Raw genomic sequence first — 23364 nt, forward strand, 5'->3', positions numbered from 1 at the left:
TGTGTACACGGCGAGCAATGCACCAGACTCATGTCTGAGCTGCACGAGGGGGTGTGCGGAAGCCATGTAGGTGGTCGCGCTTTGGCAAGTAGAGTACTCCGCGCGGGGTACTACTGGCCAAAGCTGAAGGAAGATTGCATAAGGTTTGCTCAGCGATGCACATGTAGCTGCATGCAGATTGGCACAAGGCACCCCCTGAGGAGTTGAGGTCCATCCATAGCCCGTGGCCATTCCATACATGGGGGATTGACATCCTAGGACCTTTTCCCCTGGCGACAAGGCAGATGAAGTTCCTCATTGTGGCCATCGAATATTTCACTAAGTGGGTGGAGGCAGAGCCAGTTGCACACATCACCGCACAGAAAGTCGAACACTTCGTCTGGAAGAACATTGTCTGCCGCTTCGGAATACCCAAGAGGCTGGTTTCCGACAATGGCACCAGTTCACAAGTCATCAGCTGAGGAAGATGTGTGAAGAGTTAAAGATACAACAGGTTTTCGCTTCAGTGGAGCACCCACAAACAAATGGGCAGGTGGAGTCAGCAAATCGAGTGCTGCTCAGGGGGCTGAAGCGAAGACTAGACAAGGCCAAAGGAGGCTGGGCAGAGGAGGTCCCCAGAATTGTATGGTCTTATCACACCACCCCACAGTCCAACACCCATGAGACACCCTTCAGCCTTGTCTATGGGACAGACGCCATGATTCCTGTGGAATACAGGAGAGCTCCCCCAGATTCTCGAACTTCGTTGCTGAAGAGTCCAATGAAGAGCGTAAGGTGAATCTGGATCTGCTAGACGAAGTGCGGGAAGAGGCCAGAGTCAGTGCCGAAGCTGTGAAGAGAAGAGTAGAGCGGAGGCAAACTCTAAAGTGAGGCCCAGGCGTTTCCAGGAAGGTGATCTGGTGATGAGAAAGGCGCATCAAAATGACATGCAGAACAAGTTATCCCCAAAGTGGACAGGCCCATACAGAGTGGTGGAGACATTGGAGAACGGAGCCTATCGCCTAGAACTTTGGAAGGAGGAGCAATCCCCAGAACTGGAACGCCACCCATTTAAAATTTTATTTCAGTTAAAGTTGTACAGTAATAGGCGTTCTCACGCTAAAAGAGCATGTTTGTATGTGGTGGAAACAGTTGAACAGACAAGGGGGCACTCTTTTCCCTAAGGAGGGTTTTTAACGAGGCCACCCAATTAAAGAAAAATTCCAGCATATAAAGCGTGCTCAAGTATTAAAGTTAAAATCCTCCTTGCCCCAGTGCAAGTGCAGGTGATTGGTTAGGCCCTACTTGCCCTAGGCGCAAGTACTGGCACCGATCTAAGTCTTCCTCACCCCAGGTGTGAGCGCAAACAGTTAAAGGTTTGAAAAGCCAGGGGTGCTAGTAAGACCAAGGGGGGGAAAGGAAAGGTTTTGACAAAACGTCCTTACCCACTTGGCATACACCAATATTGGCCCAGTAAGACTCTTAGTCAGAAACCTTTCTCACCCCAGGAGTGAGACAGGGAATGAGCGACTCAACCCCCAAAGGGTGATGACCTTGGGAAAGTAAAAGGGGTTAGCGAGAAACACTTTTCTTTCCCCAAGACGAGGCATCACTTTGAGCGATCGATGTCAAAGTCCTTTATGCACTTAGCGCTAGAGCGACAGAGAAAGCTAAGTAAAGACTAAAGAGCGATCACTGATGAGTTGTCGGTAGTTGGCTAGTAGTGCAAAGCAACGCACGAGGACTGTTAAACACCAAGCTGAGGGAATAGCCAGTCGTGATCAAGCAGAAGCAAAAGAGTAAGAGAAGCAGATCGCGCTAAGCCTAAGCTGGTTAACACTTAGTCGTGCGCAAAGAGTAAGAGAAGCAGATCGCGCTAAGCCTAAGCTTGTTAACACTTAGTCGCGCGCAAAGAGTAAGAGAAGCAGATCGCGCTAAGCCTAAGCTGGTTAACACTTAGTCGGGCGCAAAGTAAAAGACGAAGCTCAAGATCGCGCTAAGCCTAAGCTGGTTAACACTTAGTCGTGTGCGAAAAGAAAGGTAAAGCCCAAGATCGCGCTGAACCTAAACTAGCTAACAATTAGTCGCGCACATAAAGATAAGTGAAGTTCAAAGAAAATAGAAAGAGAAATTGAGCAGTTAAAATCAAGGTATATCACCAGAGATGTTCATACAATTGTCAGTTACAATGAGTTGAATGGTGCAGAAACGTAAGGTTACAGAATGAAGCTTTGTACAGAGAAGTCAAATTTACAAAAGGGGAAGAGATTCAGGGAGTAGGAGGCCTAAGTTTTCCATCTACCACTGAGTGATGAATGCTGAATTGTGAAAGGTCCAGTTCTGGGAGAACGCAGCGGACTTGCTCGAGCGCCAGCTAGAATCCATCAATGAGGGAATCAGCGCCCACGTTCATCAAGTCCTCTTTCTCCGCCTCCAGACTTTGCCTCGAAGCCTCCGCAGCATCCCTCTGCGTGGTAAGGGCAGCAAGGGAGGAGGCAGCTTCAGACAGCTTGCCCACTGCCTCCTCAAGCTTCCTTTCAGCAGCAGCAGTTGCCTCTTTGGTGGACTTGAGCATCTCCACCCGCTGAGAATCCTGTTGACGTAGGGAGGCGTTCTCAGCCTGTAACTCCTCCACCAGCTCAGTACTCCGTTCGCGCAAGGAAGAGTTCTCAGCCTGTAGCTCTACCACCTTGCAGTCCAGAGGACCAACAGTCTGCCCCATCAAGATCTCCATCTTGATGGTCTCCTGGACCTGCACCAAATACTCCTTCCTGGCCTTCTCCACCATGCCTCGCATCAGCTCAACAGACCCCTGAGCGGCTTCAAGGTCACTTTGCAGCGACTCCTTGTCGTGCTCAAGTTCCTTCACCCTTTTCTCCAGGGCTTTCTGCTTGCGATGCTGGGTGGAGAACTCCAGCGAGAGCACCACCTGCTTGGCAAGGTGTGCATCCATCTCCTCCCCGCTCCAGTCGACGAGCTCCCCGTTGCTGATGTGCTGTCGCACCATGGAGATAACTCTGCTGAAGTTCTCATGGTTGGCCCCAGAGTTGCTTGGGCGCGAGCCGGACCCACCATGTTCAGCATTTGCGGTGGAGATTGGTAGAGGAGGCGGGGCACCCTCGTTTTGAGCAGAAGCACCCCCAGCAGGGTGAGCGGATGGACCAGGTGATTGGCCTGCTGGGGGGGAAGTTGGCGGTTGAGAGATTGGGGGCAATTGTTGGCAAGGAGAAGGTGGGCATGCGGGCTCTGGGGCAGGTTGAGTAGAGGGAGAGGGAGGTGGTGAACCTTCCTCTACCTCCACCACCTCGATCTCTCCAGGCTGAAGAGACGAGACCCCCTCGACCACTGGCCTCTTCCTCTGGCGGTGAATGAGGGGGGAGCCAGAGCTTTCCTCTTCCACTGAGGCAGCAGCAGCAACAGGTACAAGCGAAGAAGCCTTCACCAGTCTTTTCCTTTTCTTCCCTTGCTCGGGGCCTTCAGCTGGCGCGACCGAGAGTGGAGGGGCTTCAATTGGCTCAGTGGTGGAAGAGGAGGAGCCAATCCCTTTGGTCACTCGACGTTTAGCAAGCTCTAACACCGGCAACCTTCTATCTTTCCCTGACATTGAATCTGCATAGGCAAGAAAGGGGAAAATTAGACAGCGAAGAGACGCAAGCAAGGTGAAACGTATGAGAGCATGCATGAGGAGGTATAAGTGTCCTAAGGGGCGGCAGAGAAAGAACTACCTATATATTTTTTCAGAGAAGCCACATCAAACTCATCCTTGATGAGGCGAGCGGAGTCAAACTTAGCCCCCAGGAGCAGCCCACACAGCTCGCGCTCGTAGGGGGCCATGGTCTCGAGGTCCTTGGGTTTTTTAAATGCAACCTGGGGAACCCAGTAGAGGGGGTACCCCTCGAGCAGATGAGGACTTTGTGGGGTGGCGGATATCATGTAAAATCTGCCCTTCTAGTCTTTGAAGGACTGCTGGTACAGGCCCAGAAGCACCCGTCCAGCAACCCCGTTCAGGCTGACCCAAAACCTATCCCCTGGTTTCTTCGCCTCAAAGAAGTAAAGTGATCCTGCCTGTTGACTGGAGCGCTGGAGAATGCCTCGTCAAAGGATCGACGTGCGCGCCGCTTCTCACTTCCGTTCCTCCTCTGGATCTATCTCAAGAACCTGCAAAGAAACGACACGGCGCCGCTGCGGCTGATCGCACTCCGACGCTCAAGTCAGTGACGGTATCACCAAATACTAAGAACTGGAATCGTGCAAACTCTCTCTCGCAAACAGCTTTGTCACTCGCAAGCGTAAAGTGTATGAACTGAACGTGCGTACCTTAGGAAATCTGTTAAGAACTCTTATATACCTGGTGATTTTCTCTCTCCTGGCAGTTACAGACTTGAACACGTGGCTCGTATCCAACCGTACACGTGCCATCATCTGGAGGCTCCCTGACTTGGCGCTGCTTCTATTCTCATTTTGGCTAAGTTACCTATGCATGGTACTGCCCAGCGCATAGCTAACTTAGGAGTGCGATCTCTACTGAAACTGGCGAGTTAGGGCCTTCATACACCTTCCCTGTGGTCTCGCCGGCCGCCTTCATAATCTGCTTCTCCTTCGTCTTTCGGCGATGTGCTTATTCTGGCGATCTCCGACTGCCTGGTCGCCTGAGTCTACATCTGGCGACTTCATCTTCAACCTGGCGATCGCCTATTCTGGTAAACTGGAAATCGGAACACGCCAACTTAACAATCGGCGACTACGCGTGCCTCCCGACTTCCTTCCTAACTGCCAACCTGGCGCCTTGTCAACACGCCTACACTGTAGCAGGGTGCCACGTCATCGCACCCGACCACCAGGGCGGCACACAAGCCCCCCAGTCTTAAGCGAAGACTTGTCTAGCGAAAAGACTGAAAAAGCCTTCGTTAACACCGGTCTACGTGGCATGGACGCAGAATTCCAAGCGATAGTACTTTCTGCTGCTCTGACGCTCCACCAAACCCTTCGCGCATCGTTCGACACGTGGCTTCATCAACGGCTCTCTTCATCTGCCGTTAGCGCTTCCAAACTTATTTCGAAAACCCTTAAACCCCTTACGCTCCTACTGTTCCATCACTTTCTTCACGCTTGCATACACTCTTATTTCCTTCTGCGAAAACTCTCGACGTTCCTCGACGCTCTAGATCACCGCCTCCCTTCAACGTTCTCCTGATCATCGAAAGGTAACTACTTTCATTCATCTGGTGGGTTTCCTTGCATTTTCACCGATTTGCATCATCCTGTAACTGTCTGGTGCATACGCTGTAGGCTGTTTTTCCATTTCTCCTTCTGCGTAACTTTGGGCTTTGTCGATCGTCGCAACGAACTCACATTCATTCGTCTTTCACCTTCCTTCTATGATCGAGTCAGCCTTTGTAACCCTCCTGATTGTTTTTCCTTTCTTTTTCCTTTGCAGTTGCTATCATGACTCGCACAATGATCACCCCGAACCCCCCTCCATCAGCGCGAAACCCCCCTTCACAAGCACACGACTCAACGCAAGTTCGTGGTGCTCCCTCTTCGCAGGCTGTGAGGCCTGCGTCTTCCCAAACCGCTCTGGCCCAGGCGACTCCACCAAACGCTGGAGGAGCCCCCATCCCTCTGCCAGACTTCAAGGCTTTATACCCATGGGCTAACCCAACCCTCTTAAAGGAAACCTCGTCGGTGAACACTGCGGGAGCGGTTCTGCGACTGACCAATGGGGACGAGGTCCACCAATCGTTTCACAAGGAGCACGATGAGAGAATGATGGTGCTGCCTTGCCCCGCCGCTCTGCCAGTGTGCGCCGATGGGCCCTTCTGCTTCGTCTACACCACTTTCTTCAAGAAGGTCAAACTCAGGTTCCCTCTTACTCGATTTGAGAGGGAGCTCTTAACCGAGCTCAACATCGCTGCCGCCCAGCTTCACCCCAACAGCTGGGCGTTTGTCCGAGCCTTCGAGATAACATGCGCCCACCTGGGGTTGCCCGCGTCAGTGGACGTGTTTTTATTCCTGTTTGAGGCCAAGCACCCAGGAGATCGCCTGTGGGTCAGCCTGAATGCCATTGCTGGGAGATCCATTTTCACCATCTTCCAGTAGTCGTACAAGGATTGGAAGGGGAAGTTCATCCAGGTTCGCGCAAATGACAAAGACACTTCCCTTCTTGACGGTTTCCCCTTGTACTGGGTGGACAAGGGGAAAAAGGAGTCCAAGAGCTGCTTCAGGAGGCCCAGAAGCCCTGATAGCATGGGAGCTTTGGATCGAGACCTTTGCCTATTCTGGAAGAGGGTGGCAGATGCCCACATAACATTCTTGACCCCCACCCTGATTTCCTTCGAGTTCTTTGAGGACCAGTTGGAATTCCAAATAGGTTAGGATGCTACACTCTTGTCTTGACATTGCTTCTGATATTGTTTCTGGGCGTCTTGTGCGACACGCACAAGACTTTGGTTTTATCTTTTCTGCATATGCCTGTTTTTGCTGTTTCATTGCCTTGTACACTAATCTTTTTCCCCTTTGAGCTAACTCATGCACTTTCGTTTCATGCAGATACCATGTTGGGTAAGAACATGCTCGCTGACTTGAAAGCGCTCGCCCGCAACCACGGGTTGGCGACCGGTTCCCAGACGGTGCCCAACTCGGCGGTCGAGAAGGCCATCATTCATGGGCGATCACCGCCTAAGGAGCCCACCCAACGAAAGAAACTGGTCCTTAAGAGGCCAAAGCGAAAAGCCCCCCAAGTTGTCCAAGAGGATGAGGAAGAGGACGACGAGGTCACTGAGGATGGCCTCGTTACAAAGAGGAAAAGGGTGGCACCACCTTCCCCACCTGCCCCACCCCCTCTTCCAGCTTCAACACCACCATCAGCACCTGCCCCTCCTCCCTCATCGCCAACACCACGAGCCCCTTCACCACCAGTCCAAGCAACTCCACTGGCCACTGCGCCACCAGCAGTCGAGGCTCAAGAGCCAAACTTTCTGGAGGACCCCCCAAGTGCCTCTACGCCCCATATCTCAGCTGGAGGGGGCCTTCCTTCAAATGCTTCAGCTGCAGAGAACGTTCCGACCGGGGATGAGGTTGCTCACACCTCCCCAATTCTAATCACCGAATCCCCGGTTGCGTCGCCACGCCAGGAAGCAAACATTGAAAACCCTGCTAAAGAAGGTGGCGGCGAGAACCCTCCACAAGCCCCCCTGGCGCCTCTCCAGGCATCCAACCTTTCCCTTGAAGTCACAAGGATGTGGGAACCTCTGACCGCCAAACTCAAAACCATTGCAGAGGATATCCCATCGATCATAACGAGAGCTGTGGAGAGCTCCACCAGGCGGCTACAGGATGATATCTACAACCTCAAGACCGAAAACAGCACTATGAAGGTCGAGGTGGAGAAGGTGTCATTCAGCCTGACACTCGCGGAAATGGAACATTCTCGAGTAGAGGATGCCCTGAGTACCGAGCTTAGGCTAGCGCGCAAGGAAGCTGCTGACCTTCGCCGCAAAGTCCATGAACTTGCCCAAGAGAAAGTTGAGCTAGAAAGCAAAATCGTGCCTCTGCGCACCAAGGCGAGCGACCTGGAGGCTCACATTCAAGCTAATGCCGATAAGGTACAAAAACTGGAGCAAAGGTCAATCGACCGCGAGAAGCTACTTGGGCAAGTAGAGAAAGCGAGAGACGACGCCATGGCTGATCTCGCCGAGGCAAACAAGGAGAAGGGGAAAATGGCTGCCGAGTTGGCCCAAGCTCAAACTGAATCCAAGAAGGTTACTAACGACCTTCTCCACGCTCAAGAGACTAACAAACAACTGCGAAAACAAGTCGAAGAGCTGGAGCAGCAGAACAAGGAGCTTAAGCAACAGGTTGAAGAATTTCAAAGGCAAATTGAAGAACTTAAGCTAAGCTCCGCTCAGATTCTGGTTGCTGGATTTGAAGCCGCTCGGGAACAATTCGCATGCCTATTCCCTGATCTTGACCTCAGCATGGTGTCGTTAAACAACGAAGTAGTAGATGGAAAGGTCGTTCCCGCCGAAGGCTCAACCAATTCCACCCCATCTGCTTCTTTATAAATTCACTTGTATTTACCTTGTAAAAACTCTTGCATATGCGTTTTGAACAGTTACTTATTTCAATAGCGAAACTTGGATATTCTTCCTTCTGACTCCTTTTGAGCGCTTTCAACCTCTTTGTATGTTTAACTTCGCCGAGTTTAACTTAGCGATTATGCAAACACAATCTTTGGCGTAACTGCCTCGAGCCAATTCAAACTTAAGCAATAATCGCTTTAAACAACGTGTACTCTTGAAGCACTAACCTGATCATAAGAAAAGCTTCCAAGCAACGAACTGTAACTTAATCATTGGTTCAAACAACGTCCCACTCGACCTGCTTTATCAAACAGGCCTTTCAACCTTCTCGCCGTGTTTGAACTTTTCGCGATCACCAAGACCTCTTGGTAACACCAGCTTTTCTTAGCCTCAGGCTTTGGCAGTCATTTCTTTATCTGGGGCAGAAATGCCCTTTGGGATCTTCCTTTACCCCCCTGAACTTCAGAGCTGAAGACCGGCTGGCTAGGCGTTCTCTTCGAACCTACCTTAGCCACCTTTCAAGCTTCTTCCGCCCTCTTCGCCATACCTGAACTCGTTCAAGACGAGAAGGATTTTATCTTGCCTATACCCGCATACAAGCGAGAAGGTCTTTTAACTCGCCAAAACTCGCTCATCGGCGAGAAGGACTTTTACTCGCCTGAACTCGCTCATCGGCGAGAAGGACTTTAAATGGCCTTAACTCGCTCGACGGCGAGAAGGACTTTGTCTGGTGCCTCAACTTGCCCAGGGTGTACATCTCCTCCCCCCTGGATGCACTGAGGGCCTTTTCTTTCTCGCCTGCACTCGCTCAACGGCGAGGAGGTCTTTACCTTGCCTCGACATTGCCCCAGGAGTTACATCTTCTCGCTCCCAGAAACACGGAGGACTTTTTCTCTTTCTCGCCTGCACTCGCTCAACGGCGAGGAGGTCTTTTTAACTTGCCTCAAAACGCGCGAGGGCGTTGAGGTCTTCCATCTGGTGCCTCCGATCGCCGAAAGACGATGAGGACTTAAAAACTTAACTGGTGCCTCCAATCGCCGAAAGACGATGAGGACTTTAAAATTTTTAGAAAGCACGCGATACATCTTTTCTTGCCTCAAATCATGTACAAATGACAAGGTCTTTTTTCAAAAATTTCGAAAATAGCACACATGCAATCTGGAAACACCTTATACTTCGAAAACTCTTCTTTTATTGGGTGGCCTCATTAAAAACCCTCCTTAGGGAAAAAAGAGTGCCCCCTTGAAACTGTTTTAACAGAGACATTGCAATATAACATTTGTGTTTGTCTTTACTTACAAAGCTCTTAACTATAGTACAACTTCAGGTGTGTGGCGTTCCAGGTACGAGGGATCGCCCCTCCTTCCAGCGTCTCTAAGCGGTAGGCTCCGTTCCCGAGTGCCTCGGTTATTCTGAACGGTCCAGTCTACTTGGGTGATAGTTTATTCTCCATCTCGTACTGGTGGGCCTTCCTCATCACCAGATCGCCTTCTCTAAACTGTCTTGGCATCACCTTAGAATTGTACCTTCGCTCGACCCTTCTCTTCACCGCCTTAGCCTTCAGCCTTGCCTCCTCCCTGACTTCATCCAGCAGATCCAGGTTCAGCCTTCTCTCTTCATTCGAGTCTTCCTCTACAAAGTTCTGGAATCTCGGCGAGCTCTCCTGGATCTCCACTGGAATCATGGCGTCACACCCGTAGACCAAACTAAACGGGGTCTCGTGGGTTCCTGACTGCTCGGTGGTGTGGTACGCCCAAACTATACGGGGTACCTCCTCAGCCCAACCTCCCTTGGCTTTCTCGAGCCTTCTCTTCAACCTTCTCAGCAACACCCGATTAGCTGATTCCACCTGGCCATTTGTTTGAGGGTGCTCGACGGATGCAAACACTTGCTGAATTCCCACCCCTTCACAAAGCTTCTTCAACAGGTGGCTTGCAAACTGCGTCCCATTATCTGACACCAGGCGCTTAGGCACTCCAAACCGGCACACGATGTTCTTCCATACAAAACCTTCGATCTTGTGCGCGGTGATCTGGGCCACTGGTTCTGCTTCAATCCACTTGGTGAAATACTCGATCGCCACCACCAAGTACTTCATCTGCCTGATCGCCAGTGGAAAAGGTCCCAGGATGTCGATTCCCCAAGTATGAAACGGCCAAGGGCTATAGATCGACTTCAACTCCTCGGGAGGTGCCTTGTGCCAATCGGCGTGCTGCTGGCATTGTTTGCAGCACTGGGCATACTTCTTGCAATCTTCTCTCATGGATGGCCAATAGTAGCCTGCACGGAGAGTCCTTGCAGCCAGAGCTCGACCCCCGACGTGACTTCCACATATTCCTTTGTGGAGCTCTGCCATAATTCTCGTGCACTTCTCGCCGTGTATGCACTCCAGGAGTGGGTGAGTGAACCCAAATCTGTACAGATCGCCATCAATCAATGTATACTTGCTGGAATTTTTCTTTACCTTCCTAGCTTCTGTTGGATCCAGCGGGAGGAGACCATCTGCCAAGCACCGCTTGTACTGTGTTATCCAAGTGTCTGGCTCATGGGTGGCGCAGACCTGCATCACGTCCACCTTCTCTCCTCGACATGCTCTAATTCTTGGCGATCTCAAAGTTTCTTGCGTCAAAGACTTATGGCTTCTCGCTGCCCTCTTCGTCGACTTGCTTATCTGAAGGACCAGGTGATCTGCTACAAATGCCCTCGGCGTCTTCAGAGTTTCTTGAATCACCGTCCTCTGCCTACCCCCCTTGCCTGAACTGGCGAGCTTAGCAAGCAAGTCAGCTCGGGCATTCTGCTCTCGGGGCACATGCACTACTTCAAAAGAGGCAAAGGAACTCTTCAATTCCTGCACATACGCCAAATAAGCCGCCATTTGTGGATCTTTAGCCTGGAACTCGCCTGTTACTTGCCCGGTGACTAGCAGCGAGTCACTCTTAGCCATCAGCACCCTAGCCCCCATTTCTTTGGCCAGCAAAATCCCGGCGATCAGCGCCTCATACTCTGCTTGATTATTGCTGGCTTTAAAGGCAAACCTCAAAGATTGTTCAATCAGCACGCCGTTGGGTCCTTCCAATATGACTCCAGCACCGCTACCCTGCTGGTTTGACGATCCATCCACCGAGAGTACCCAACGGAAGTCGTCTCCTTCAACCCGCGTCGCCTCTGAAGAGAGCTCGACTACAAAATCTGCAAAGATTTGCCCCTTGATCGGGCCTCGAGGCTCATATTTAATGTCAAACTCTGACAACTCCACTGCCCACTTCACCATTCTTCCTGCAACGTCAGGTTTCTTCAAGACCTTCTGGATGGGCAGGTCAGTCATCACCAATATTGTGAAACTGTGGAAGTAGTGGCGCAACCTCCTCGCCGAAAACACCACGGCCAACGCAGCCTTCTCCAGGGCCTGATATCTCGTTTCTGGGCCACTTTACTCACGAAATAAATAGGCTTCTGAGCCTGATCTTGATCCTGGGCGAGCACGGCGCTCACTGCCCTCTCAGTCACAGCGAAATACAACCTGAGAGGGATTCCCGCCAGTGGTTTGCACAGAACCGGCGGGCTCGCCAGATATTCCTTCAGCTTGACGAAAGCTTCCTCGCACTCTTTCGTCCAAGCGAACTTGTTATTGCGCCGCAGGCATTGGAAATAGGGATGTCCCTTTTCTCCGCTCGCTGACACGAAGCGAGATAGGGCCGCCATCCGACCCGTCAGCTGCTGGACTTCTTTCACTGTAGCCGGGCTTCTCATCGCCAAGATGGCGGCACACTTGTCCGGATTGGCCTCTATTCCCCTTTCAGTCAAAAGAAAACCCAAGAACTTTCCAGCCTCCACGCCGAAAATGCATTTCTCCGGGTTGAGCTTCAACTTGAACTTGGCGATCGTCGTGAACAATTCTTCCAAGTCTGCTACGTGCTTGCTCTTCTCCTGCGAGGTCACGACCATGTCATCGACGTAGGCTTGCACGTTCCTTCCCAGCATCGGTGCAAGTACTCGATCCATCAACCTCTGGTACGTGGCCCCCGCGTTCTTCAGCCCAAACGGCATCACCTTATAGCAGTAGCACGACCTCTCCGTCATGAAGGCTGTTTTTTCTTCATCCATGGGATGCATCTTGATCTGATTATAGCCCGAGAAGGCGTCCAGGAAACTCAGCAGCTTGCACCCTGCAGCACTATCGACCAGGGCATCAATGCTTGGTAAAGGATACGAATCCTTTGGGCAAGCTTTGTTCAGATCGGTGAAATCGACGCACATGCGCCATTTCCCGTTACTCTTCTTTACCAGCACGACATTTGCCAACCACTCAGGGTACTGGACTTCCCTGATGTGGCCTGCAGCGAGGAGTTTCTGGGTCTCGTCCTTGATTGCCTGCCTCCTCTCTTCATTAAATTTCCTTCTTCTTTGTCGCACCGGTCTCACCATGTTGTCCATCGCCAGATGATGGCACAAAAAGTCGGGATCGATCCCGGGCATGTCCGAAGCGGACCAAGCAAACGCGTCCAGATGCCGCTCAATCACCTTGGCGATCTGGTCCTGGAGATCGACCTCCAGAGATCTTCCGAGCTTGAAAACTTTCCCCCCGATCTCCTTCTCGAGCCACTGCTCGACGGGTTTGGGCCTGGATTCTCTGGCGATCACCGCCTTGGCGATCCCCAGTTCCCTTGCTTCCTCAGGGCGATTCCGCGCCACTTCTTCCTCCAGGCCAGCATTCCTCTCCCCCAGCTCAGCATCTACCATCTCTACATCCCTTCCGGCGGCCTCCTCTATTACCGGCGGTCTGGGCTTCACACCGGGAGGCGGGGTGGTCGTTACATAGCTCACTGATCTTTTATTTTTCAGGCTATTTTCATAGCACTTTTTCGCTTCTTTCTGATCAGACTTTATCGTGATCACCACCCCTTCCATGGACGGCAGCTTCACCTTCATGTGCCGAGTCGATGGAATTGCGCCTATCCTGTTAAGAGTGGGCCTTCCCAACAGGATGTTATATGCTGAAGGGGCGTTTACGATGAGGTACTTGATTTTCTCCGTCCTCGACCCAGCCTCATCGGTAAACGTGGTTCTCAGCTCAATGTACCCCCTGACCTCCACCTGGTCGCCAGCGAACCCATACAAGCACCCTCCATAGGGCCTTAGCTGGTCAAGGGGCAATTCCAGCTGCGTGAAAGTCGGCCAGAACATTACGTCTGCCGAGCTTCCTTGGTCCACCAGAACTCTATGGACCTTCCTTCCCGCCGTGATCAACGAAATAACAATGGGATCGTTGTCATGAGGCACAACGTCCCGAAGATCCTGCTTGGTGAACGTAATGTCCACTTCCGGCGAGTGATCTTCAAACATGTCCACTGACATCACCGATCGCGCGTACTTTTTCCTCTGCGATGCGGTGCATCCACCACCTGAGAAACCCCCTGCAATGGTGTGGATCTCCCCATGGATAGGCATCTCGTGTTGCTGGGCTTCTCCACCTGCCGGCTGGGAACTCGACGCTCCTCCGGTCCTTCTGTCCAGCAGATAGTCGTTTAGGAACCCGCTCTTAACCAGATCGTCGAGCTGGTATCCTAAAGACAAACACGAGTCCAGGTTTTGGCCAAAGCATTGGTGAAACTCGCACCAAACGTCCGGCTTTGACCCCAACACCTTGTCGCCCACCTTCTCGGGCGCCTTCAACCTAGCAGATATGTTAGGGATAGCGATCAGGTCCGCTAGTCCCATGACGAATTTGTGCTTAGGCGGGCGATTGTACTCTCGGCGTGCTGGTTGTTGGCGTGCTAGCGGTTGGCGCGCTTGGCTTCTTCCCTTATTTCTCCTATTGTAGGGATAGCGAGTCCTTTGGTCTTTTCTGGCCGCCGCTGCCGTTTCCAGCACCCTCTGTGGCTGGATCCTGGTCTGGGCGCGTGGCCTGGCGGGAGCCACGCTGCCTCTCTTCTCGGCGACTTCACTCTCGTCGGCGATATGGGCCACCGCAAGTCGCCTGACTTCAGCAAACGTCGCTGGGTGAGCCCTGATCAAGGCCTCGTAGAATGGCCCTGGCTGCACGCCCTTCTTGAAGGCATAGACCAGCATTTCTTCATCCTTGGCCGGCGATCTGACCATCTGCGCTCCGAAGCGATTGAGGTAGTCTCCGAGGGACTCCCCATGGTACTGCCTTATATCAAACAGATCATAGGACACCCTGGGCGGTGCCTTGTTCACAATATACTGCTCGACAAAGATTTTCAAGAATTGTTGAAAATTAGTTATGTGGCCATTAGGCAGGCTCACAAACCACTCCATCGCCGTTCCCTGGAGCGTGCTCACGAACATCTTACAGTAGACGGCGTCCGACCCTCCCGACAGCATCATCTGCGTGTGGAACGTGGTCAGATGAGCCTCTGGATCCTCCACGCCAGTAAAAACAGCTTTAACCGGAACCACGCTCGTGGGAATTGGCGTGTCGGTAATCGCCTGAATGAAAGGCATTGGGAAAACACGAGGTGGCGTCGACGGTGCCACCTCTTCAGCTGAAGAACGACCCTGCTGCTCCTGAAGAGCTCGACGCAGCTCCTCAGCTACCTTGCTGAGCTCCTCGTTCCTGGCGCGAGAGGCGACCAGGTCTTCATGTATCCTTGCCTGCTCGACGCGCGAGGCTTCTACAGTCGCCTGCAACGAGCGCATCATTTCTGCCATCTGCGCCATGGTCATGGCGGCGTCGCCTTCAGCTGCGACGGGAGCCACGGGACTGGAACGATTGCTTCTCATCTTTCTCATTAACTTCAGCGAACCACAGAAATTCAGCAAATAACACTTCGCAGAAAACCACCAAAGAACTCGAACCTCCACCAGACAGATTGCGCGCAAGCAACAAAAGACCTCACTCCACCGATTGAAAGACAAACAAACGGCACAAAACACAAACTCACCGAACGAAACTCAAAGAAATTGCCAACGACGGTTGCACCAGCATACAACCGCGCAGAAAACCTCGAAAACTTCCACGAACTCACGCTGTGGATGGGAGCACGTTTTACACGGCCCCACGGTGGGCGCCTGATGATCCTGCCTGTTGACCGGAGCGCTGGAGAATGCCTCGTCAAAGGATCGACGTGCGCGCCGTTCTCACTTCCGTTCCTCCTCTGGATCTATCTCAAGAACCTGCAAAGAAACGACAGCGGCCGATCGCACTCCGACGCTCAAGTCAGTGACGGTATCACCAAATACTAAGAACTGGAACCGTGCAAACTCTCTCTCGCAAACAGCTTTGTCACTCGCAAGCGTAAAGTGTATGAACTGAACGCGCGTACCTTAGGAAATCTGTTAAGAACTCTTATATACCTGGTGATTTTCTCTCTCCTGGCAGTTATAGACTTGAACACGTGGCTCGTATCCAACCGTACACGTGCCATCATCTGGAGGCTCCCTGACTTGGCGCTGCTTCTATTCTCATTTTGGCTAAGTTACCTATGCATGGTACTGCCCAGCGCATAGCTAACTTAGGAGTGCGATCTCTACTGAAACTGGCGAGTTAGGGCCTTCATACACCTTCCCTGTGGTCTCGCCGGCCGCCTTCATAATCTGCTTCTCCTTCGTCTTTCGGCGATGTGCTTATTCTGGCGATCTCCGACTGCCTGGTCGCCTGAGTCTACATCTGGCGACTTCATCTTCAACCTGGCGATCGCCTATTCTGGTAAACTGGAAATCGGAACACGCCAACTTAACAATCGGCGACTACGCGTGCCTCCCGACTTCCTTCCTAACTGCCAACCTGGCGCCTTGTCAACACGCCTACACTGTAGCAGGGTGCCACGTCATCGCACCCGACCACCAGGGCGGCACATAAAGGAACACCTCCACCGAGGCGTTGTGCCCAAAGTGGTTACACAGGATCTGAAACGCCCGGATGAAGGCCCAGGCGTTGGGGTGGAGTTGGCAGGGCGCGACGTTCAACTCCATCATCAGCTCTTTCTCGAAGAAGGTGAAGGGGAGTCGCAGCTTCAACCTTTTGAAGATCGCGGAGTAAACAAAAACGAAGGGCACCCCATTGGTGGCCCTGTCGTCAGCGCAAATGGGCATCCCTCGGGGAGGGATGCGGACTCGGATATGGAAGTCGTTTTCCCTGTCTATGGAACACGAGGGTTCGTCCGGGTCGTGGCTCAGGAGTGAGTTAAGATGGTCCTGAGGTAGCAAGATGGACGTTTCAGATAGCAACGCCAGAGGGGCCCAGTCATAGACCTTGGCGTTGTCATGGAATGAGGTGGTAACAGGCGGTGGCGAAGCTGGTGCACTCGCGGAGGGTTGTGCACCAGAAGAAGAGACAATGACACGAGCGGTCTGCTTCAAGCGAGCCATCGAGAGATAGCTGCAATGGAGGAAAACGAAGGGTCAGAAATAGAAAGGGAGGGAGTGATGAATGGTTCGGTGAAAAACAGAGAGAGGAAATGAGAAAGAAATGCCCAGGTAAAGGAGAAAGAAGGGGAGGCAGAAGTCAAGGCGGAAACACGAGAAAAACCCTAGCGCGGGTTGAGAAGAAGAAAAACAGGGAAGATGGATGCACGATAACTAGAATAATAAATGCAATCGGTAAAGATGACCAAAAAGGGGCCAGGGAAAGGAAAAACCATACCTTTGAATGATCGCAAGAGATTGGGAAGCAGAGAATTTGAAGGAAGATGGGTGCGCAGAAGAGAAGTTCGCAGAGAGTCTGGGAGTCGAATGAAGAAGATGAAGGAACAGTGGAAGGGCGCGCCAATTTGAATAAAAGAAGCGCTAGCGACGCACAACGCTGGCCGTTGATGGCGCCACATGTCGCGAGATTAAGAGAGGGAGTCCAAACGTTAAAGAAGCAGCACGTGAGGTGGCACGTGAGGCGGCCCCACTTGCCACGTGGACTGAAGGCACGACCACTTAGTCTCTTCGCTGAGAACGAGTTCTCGACTCGAGACTGGGGGGCTTGTGATCCGATCGGTCATCGGTAGTCGATGACGTCAGCATCAGAGAACCACGTGGACCACTCGCAGGGTGACACGTGGACCAGGTGGCAGAGAGGTCGGGGGGACGATCGCCAAGAGAGGTGATCGGTGGTCAGTAACCAAGTTACCACCGACAGATCAGGCGGCAGAGAGGTCGGGGGATAGATCACCCAGAATGGTAATCGGTGGTCAGTAGCCAAGTGACCACCGGCAGATCAGTTCCTAGACTCGCGCCTGGAGGCAGAGCGCGATAAGCGAATAAACACTGATCAGTCATCGGGTGTATTGTCATCGGGGTCTCGTGTTACACGCAGTTAAACTGGGACTGAGGCTCCCAGCGAGAGCGTTACGCATGGACCTCGCATGAACACACCTCAAGGAATCGTGCACGAGACTGGCCTGAGGGAACTAGTAAGCCAGTCGGTGGTTGGTGATTCCCTCAACCCATTACACGTGTGTCATCCTGAAGGGTAAGTCGCCTACGCAGAGAGTAACGTTTGGTGAGTGTGCCTAGACCAGCCACACCCGACGTTCTCCTAAGAGTATGTAATTTACCCAGATAAGAGAAGCATCCTAAGTTACTCCGCAAGGGCGTAACTTAGGCAGACAAAGAGAGGCGCTAGAGCCCTTCCAGTAAGTGACACGTGTGTGGTTAGATGTGAGTTGCAGGCCTCCACGTGTCATCATCTGAGAGGGGTGCGATCCAGACAAAAGAGCACTCCGTACCACTAAAGGTACAGACAGGCGCAGCCAAGCGCAGACATGCGCAGACTCTCACGCTCCCCATTGCTGATTCTGAAGGTACGCTTTCTCTGAAAAGCATGACAGGGTTCTGACACATGCCAGAAAAGCATAACAGAATTCTGTTATGCCCAGAAGCAGGGAAAGAGAGATAAAAGGGAGAATCAGAGTGAGAGTGGGGGAAGAGGAGAAAAAAGATAGACGAAAAACAGAGTGCAAGTTTTTTCTCACACACACATTACTAGTTTCCAGTTTCTGGTGGTTCTGTTGGACTAACTTGATCGTCGGAGTGCAAACGGCCGCTAGAGGCGCCGTCTGTGTGTTTTGCAGGTCACATTTGAAGACATCTGAGAGAAAGTTCGAGGAGTGATTCCGCAGAAGACGCAGTCGCGTAGACGGGGCAGAGAGTGCCACGAAGCGATTCCTCCACGTTCGAGTTGCCGGCAGGATCACCTGAAATGGGGCTTTCTTATGGGCGGGCCTAGCATTACTGTTACCTTACTCTTAGGATAACCTAGCGCGTGGGTTCCCTAACTGGAGTGCAACCTCTGACGGGATGACCACCTGGATGCCTCCTCGTGCACCTAATCTTTGGGTTCACCCGCCTCTGAGAGTGCCCTAGCTGCTCACGTGCCATGCATGCAGCTCACCCCTGATCTCGGCCCTTGCTGACCATATCGTTCCAGTGGCTTTTATACTTTGTGTCACGCCTGAATGCGTCGTCCACTCTACATGCATGGGCACTCAAGATCTAGGCTTCTCCCTTACTGATAACTGGTGTATGATATGGGATCCACTTCTCGTGGCCCATCTCTACTATTTGGACTTCTGATGTCCGACCTCTCCACACTGCTGAGTGGCAAGTCGGTGCATCCTGATAACCGATGTCTGACCACTCCCGGCTCATTTGGCGCACGTGTTTTGCAAGGTACTGGCCCGCGCTGCTCGTGGGACCCTCTTACGTGGCACCAACGTTACCAGTGGTTAGTCAACGCCCCCCAGCCTCGAGCTGTAACTTGTTCAGCAAAGAGGCTAAGCCCTTGCCCTGGGTGATCTACGTGGCTCTGCGCGACAGGACGTAAATACGGCGCCAAAGTGACGTCCTTCCGGGCCCGTCTTATTTGTTCACACATGTCTTGATCAATGACTAGGGTTTAATGTTGCTTACACTTCTTCATTTGCTTTTAAACTCTGGAAAAACCTGCGCGTCTAATCGCTTGTTACATAATTCTCTGAAATTCTTCGATCATTTCGCCTTCTTCCTCAAGCATTCGCGCACTTCTTTCACGTCTTTCTGCCTTCTTCACTTTTGTCTGCAGGTATGACATTGACTCTTATTCACCCCTGTTTACTAGTTCAGGATAACTGCTTATTTGCTAAATCTTTACATCAATTACTTCCTGTTTCTGGGTTTCCTTTTGATTTAAGAAACGCTAAACTCTGGTAGATGTTGTTTCTTGAAACATTGTGTTTGCACTTTTCTTCCACATATTCGCATGGTTTATCTCCATATCTCTTGAACTTTGTATGCAGGCATGGGTTTAACTGATATCCTCACTCGTCTTCACGGGGTTTCTAGGGATGTGGGCACTTCTCTTCAACATGCTCGCGCCCTCGCCGCCGCTGCGTCTTACCCGTTCCCTCCAATCCTGGGGTTTCGGTCCCTCTTCCCGCCGTTCAACCATCTCCCACTTCCCTCTCGTGCTGGGGAAAAGCCGTGGTGATTGAGTCATACGAGGATTCTGCTGAGGGGCCAATTTACAAAAAACCCAAACTTACTCTGGTGATGGTATCACACTCTTCTTCCTCCGATCGCTCTGCCTCGCCCCGTGGTTGCTCGACCGGTGTTAGGACCGAGCGAAAGCCGAGTTTCGTCAGCAAGCCAAAAGGTTTGAGGAACTTAAGGCTGACCTGACTGGAGATGTCCTGGATGCTTACGACGAGGGTTTCAGGGATGCTCTCGCTCAAGTTGCTTGTGTGCATCAAGAAGTGGACACTACACCCTTTTCTGCGTCGAACCTGGTTGATAATGGGAAGATTTTTCCCAGGGTCTTTCCTTGACTTGTATTGAAGCACAAACTCTTTTATCTGCTTGCTACTTTTACTGTTTGAACTTATATCCGCTTTACTTATGTTTGCCAAACTGCATTTTGATTCTCAAAACTATTTCTGTCGTGGTGCCAGGCGTCAAGACATTTCTTTGCATGTTCTGCTGCCTGCCCCCTTCGTCACGTGGGGAGGCTTTCACTGTGAACTGGGTGGTTCCATCTTGGCGTTCTTCGCAAGGGAAACAAACTCTCAACTGACCTCGGCTTCACTGAAAGGCGCGAAGGATTTATCTGGCGAATTATTTTATCTTACCTTGGTGCTTTCACTCGTGAGGGGAGGTGTTCTCTCACGAACCTACCTCTCTGCTCGCAAGGCTTCTAGTGCATGGAAAATTAATTCTTAACTGTCCTCAGCTTCGCTCAAGGGCGAGGAGGATTCAACTGATAAATGTTAACTAACCTCAGCTTCGCTCGAGGGCGAGGAGGATTTAACTGATTACTATCACGTTTAACCTTAGCGCTTTCACTCGAGAGGGAAGGTGTTCTCTGCAAACTTACCTCTTCGCTCACAAGGCTTCTAACGCGAGGAGAAAAAATGCTTTATTGACCTCAACTTCGCTCGAGGGCGAGGAGGATTTATCTAATAACTATTACGTTGGACCTTAGCGCTCTCACTCGAGTGGGAAGGTGTTCTCTGCGAACCTACCTCTCCGCCTACGAGGCTTTTAACGCGAGGAAACAACTGCTTTACTGACCTCAGCTTCGCTCGAGGACGAGGAGGATTTATCTGGTGAACTATTTCGTTCAACCTTGGCGTTTTCACTCGAGATGGTGATGTGATTCCACTAGCCATATAGAGAATGATTCTTGACATTCTTAGGAATCACCTTGAGCTGGACATTATTGAGGCACTTTTCTTAGAGTTGGACCATTGTTCTAAGACAAGAACTCACCAAAAACTAGAACCAAATCCCAAACTCATTTGGATGTTCCACATATTGTCAAATTGAATCAACAAAGAGAGGTAAAATTAAAACACACTGAACAGAAAAGGATGATAAGCAAACTGAACCGAACAAAGTGAAATTAAAAGGCAAAGAACGGAAAAATAGGTGCTGGAAAACAAGAACAGCCGAACCAAAACAACAAGACAACAAGGTAGAACTAGGAATTAACAAAGTAGAAAGGAAGGAGAGAAGAATTGCTCATGAAGATGGATGAATGATGGATGATCTCGCCACTAGAAGTGTGGATGCTCCTAGATGAGAGTGTCGCTGCCACTTGAGGACACCATGGATCCTTCAAGATAAGACTAGAGAAGAAGGCTCAAAAGCTCTCCAAATGCTCACTCCAATTTTGAGTATAGTTTCTTTAGATAAATTCAAATCTGAATTTTACAAAGAGAGCACCTCTATTTATAGCCTAAGGTGCTGAAAATGCAAGCTAAAACAATTCAAATTTCCCTCCTAAAGCAAGCTAAAACCGGCGCCTATTTCAAGTCATGAGGAAGGTGTGACTCCTTTCTTTACTTTGGCACCTCCTATTCTACTTCTACACCTATCTACTAACACCCCACCCCCCCTAAAGCTCCTAACTAAAGCCTCGAAAGATGCTATAACAATAGAGGTTTCTAATGTTTCCCTCTAAGCACCTTCAACAATATTTATTTAATACTTGGCCTTGCCCTTCATGAGATGAACTTGGGCTTTTTGGGCTTTGGCCTTCTTGGGCTTGGGCTTGGGCTTTGGGCCTCATCTTTTGCAAAGAATAATAAGAAGAACTTTAAATGTGAGGGCGAATGATCTTGTCCTTCATTATTAAAAGCCTTCTCTATTTGATTCACATCATACTCCCCGAGTTGGAGAGAATTCGCCCACGAATTCTGAATCCCTGCATATAACAAAGTCAGTTTACTTTTACAATCAAAAGTGTAAGAAAAAGGAATACATGACTTAGTGGATGGAACCAAAGGGATTGCAGAAAAGGAGGTCCTATAAATCGACCAAGTTGGAAAAATTTGTTTGGGAATGATGATGTTTTTTGGAAAAAGACCTCTTAAATGGTGAAACCCATTAGGAGGTATGAAAAAATCATCCCTAACATATTTTAACCAAGTTGGTGTTGAAATAGGAACCTTGGGTAATGAAAAAGATAAAGAAGGGGAAGACCTTGGAGGGTCCATTTGAGGCATAGCACGAGTCAACATGATGGATTTAGAGGAGAAAATGGTGTGACTCAGTGTAATACTTACTTCTTTTTCTTTCTCATTTTCTCTTTTAGTTTTCATTTTTATTTGGTCCTCATGAACCTCTTTGGGAGAGAGGGGTTTTAATATAACCTTGCGCCCTAGGAAGGAAAAAGACATTGTATTGGATAGGCCATCATGTAAAACATGTCTATCATATTGCCAAGGCCTTCCAAAAAGAAGATGAGATGCTTCCATGGGCACAACATCACATAAAACCTCATCTTTATACTTTCCTATTGCAAAGTTAATGAGGACTTGTTTATTCACCATGATTTCACCTACTTCACTAAGCCATTTTAATTTGTAGGGCTTGGTATGAGAGATAGTGGGTAAGGCTAACTTCTCCACAACTCTTGTACTAGCCACATTAGTGCAACTTCCCCCATCAATAATCAAGGAACATAACTTGTTGTTGATAAGACATCGGGTGTGAAAAATATTTTCTCTTTGAGTATCATTCAAAGATTTTGGAATTGTGCCCAACATATGTCTCATCATCCATAAGTCACCTTCACAAGGACTTTCACTCTCATTTTCACTTGATGGTCTAGAAGGTGAAGAATGCCTAGGTGAATTGGAATCATGCTCACTAACTACAATGCCTTCATGCATGTACATACTTCGTTTAGAAGGGCAATTAGCAGCAATGTGACCATATCCCAAACATTTAAAACACTTTTGACTAGACGATTTAATTGGGGATTTAGGCCTAGAAGTAGATGGCGTAGGATCCTTGGATTTGAAAGAAGAATCTTTGGAAGGATGTTTAGAAAAAGAAGTTTTGTTTCTCCAAGACTTGGAGTAGTATCCATCATTGGAAGCATTTTTAAAAGAGTTTTTCTTAGCAAGTTGGGCTTCCACCTTCATTGCAAGATGAACTAAAGAGCCCAATGATGAATACCCAATGATGATACTCTTGTAACTCAACAATGTCTTGAATATCCTTCCTAAGACCACTCACAAACCTAGCAACCATGGCTTCTTCACTCTCTTCTAATTCAATTTTAAGCACAAGCGTCTCAAGCTCCTTATAATATTCATCCACATTTAGCGTGCCTTGTTGAAACCGTTGGAGTCTCAACATGAGGTCTTTCCTAAAATGTGGGGGCACAAACCTAGCGCGCAAATGATCCTTCAAAGAGTTCCAAGAGTCCACGGGAGGACCCTTGTGATAGATAATGTCCTTTACTCCATGCCACCATTTCTTGGCATAATCACTAAACTCTAGGGTGGCTAGCTTAAGCTTATGCTCATCTTGGATCTCATGGATCTCAAAAATTTGTTCACACTTAGCCTCCCAATCTAAATATACATTT

The sequence above is a fragment of the Phaseolus vulgaris genome, chromosome 11, assembly GCF_000499845.2.
Source record: "Phaseolus vulgaris cultivar G19833 chromosome 11, P. vulgaris v2.0, whole genome shotgun sequence".
Taxonomy (NCBI): Eukaryota; Viridiplantae; Streptophyta; class Magnoliopsida; order Fabales; family Fabaceae; genus Phaseolus; species Phaseolus vulgaris.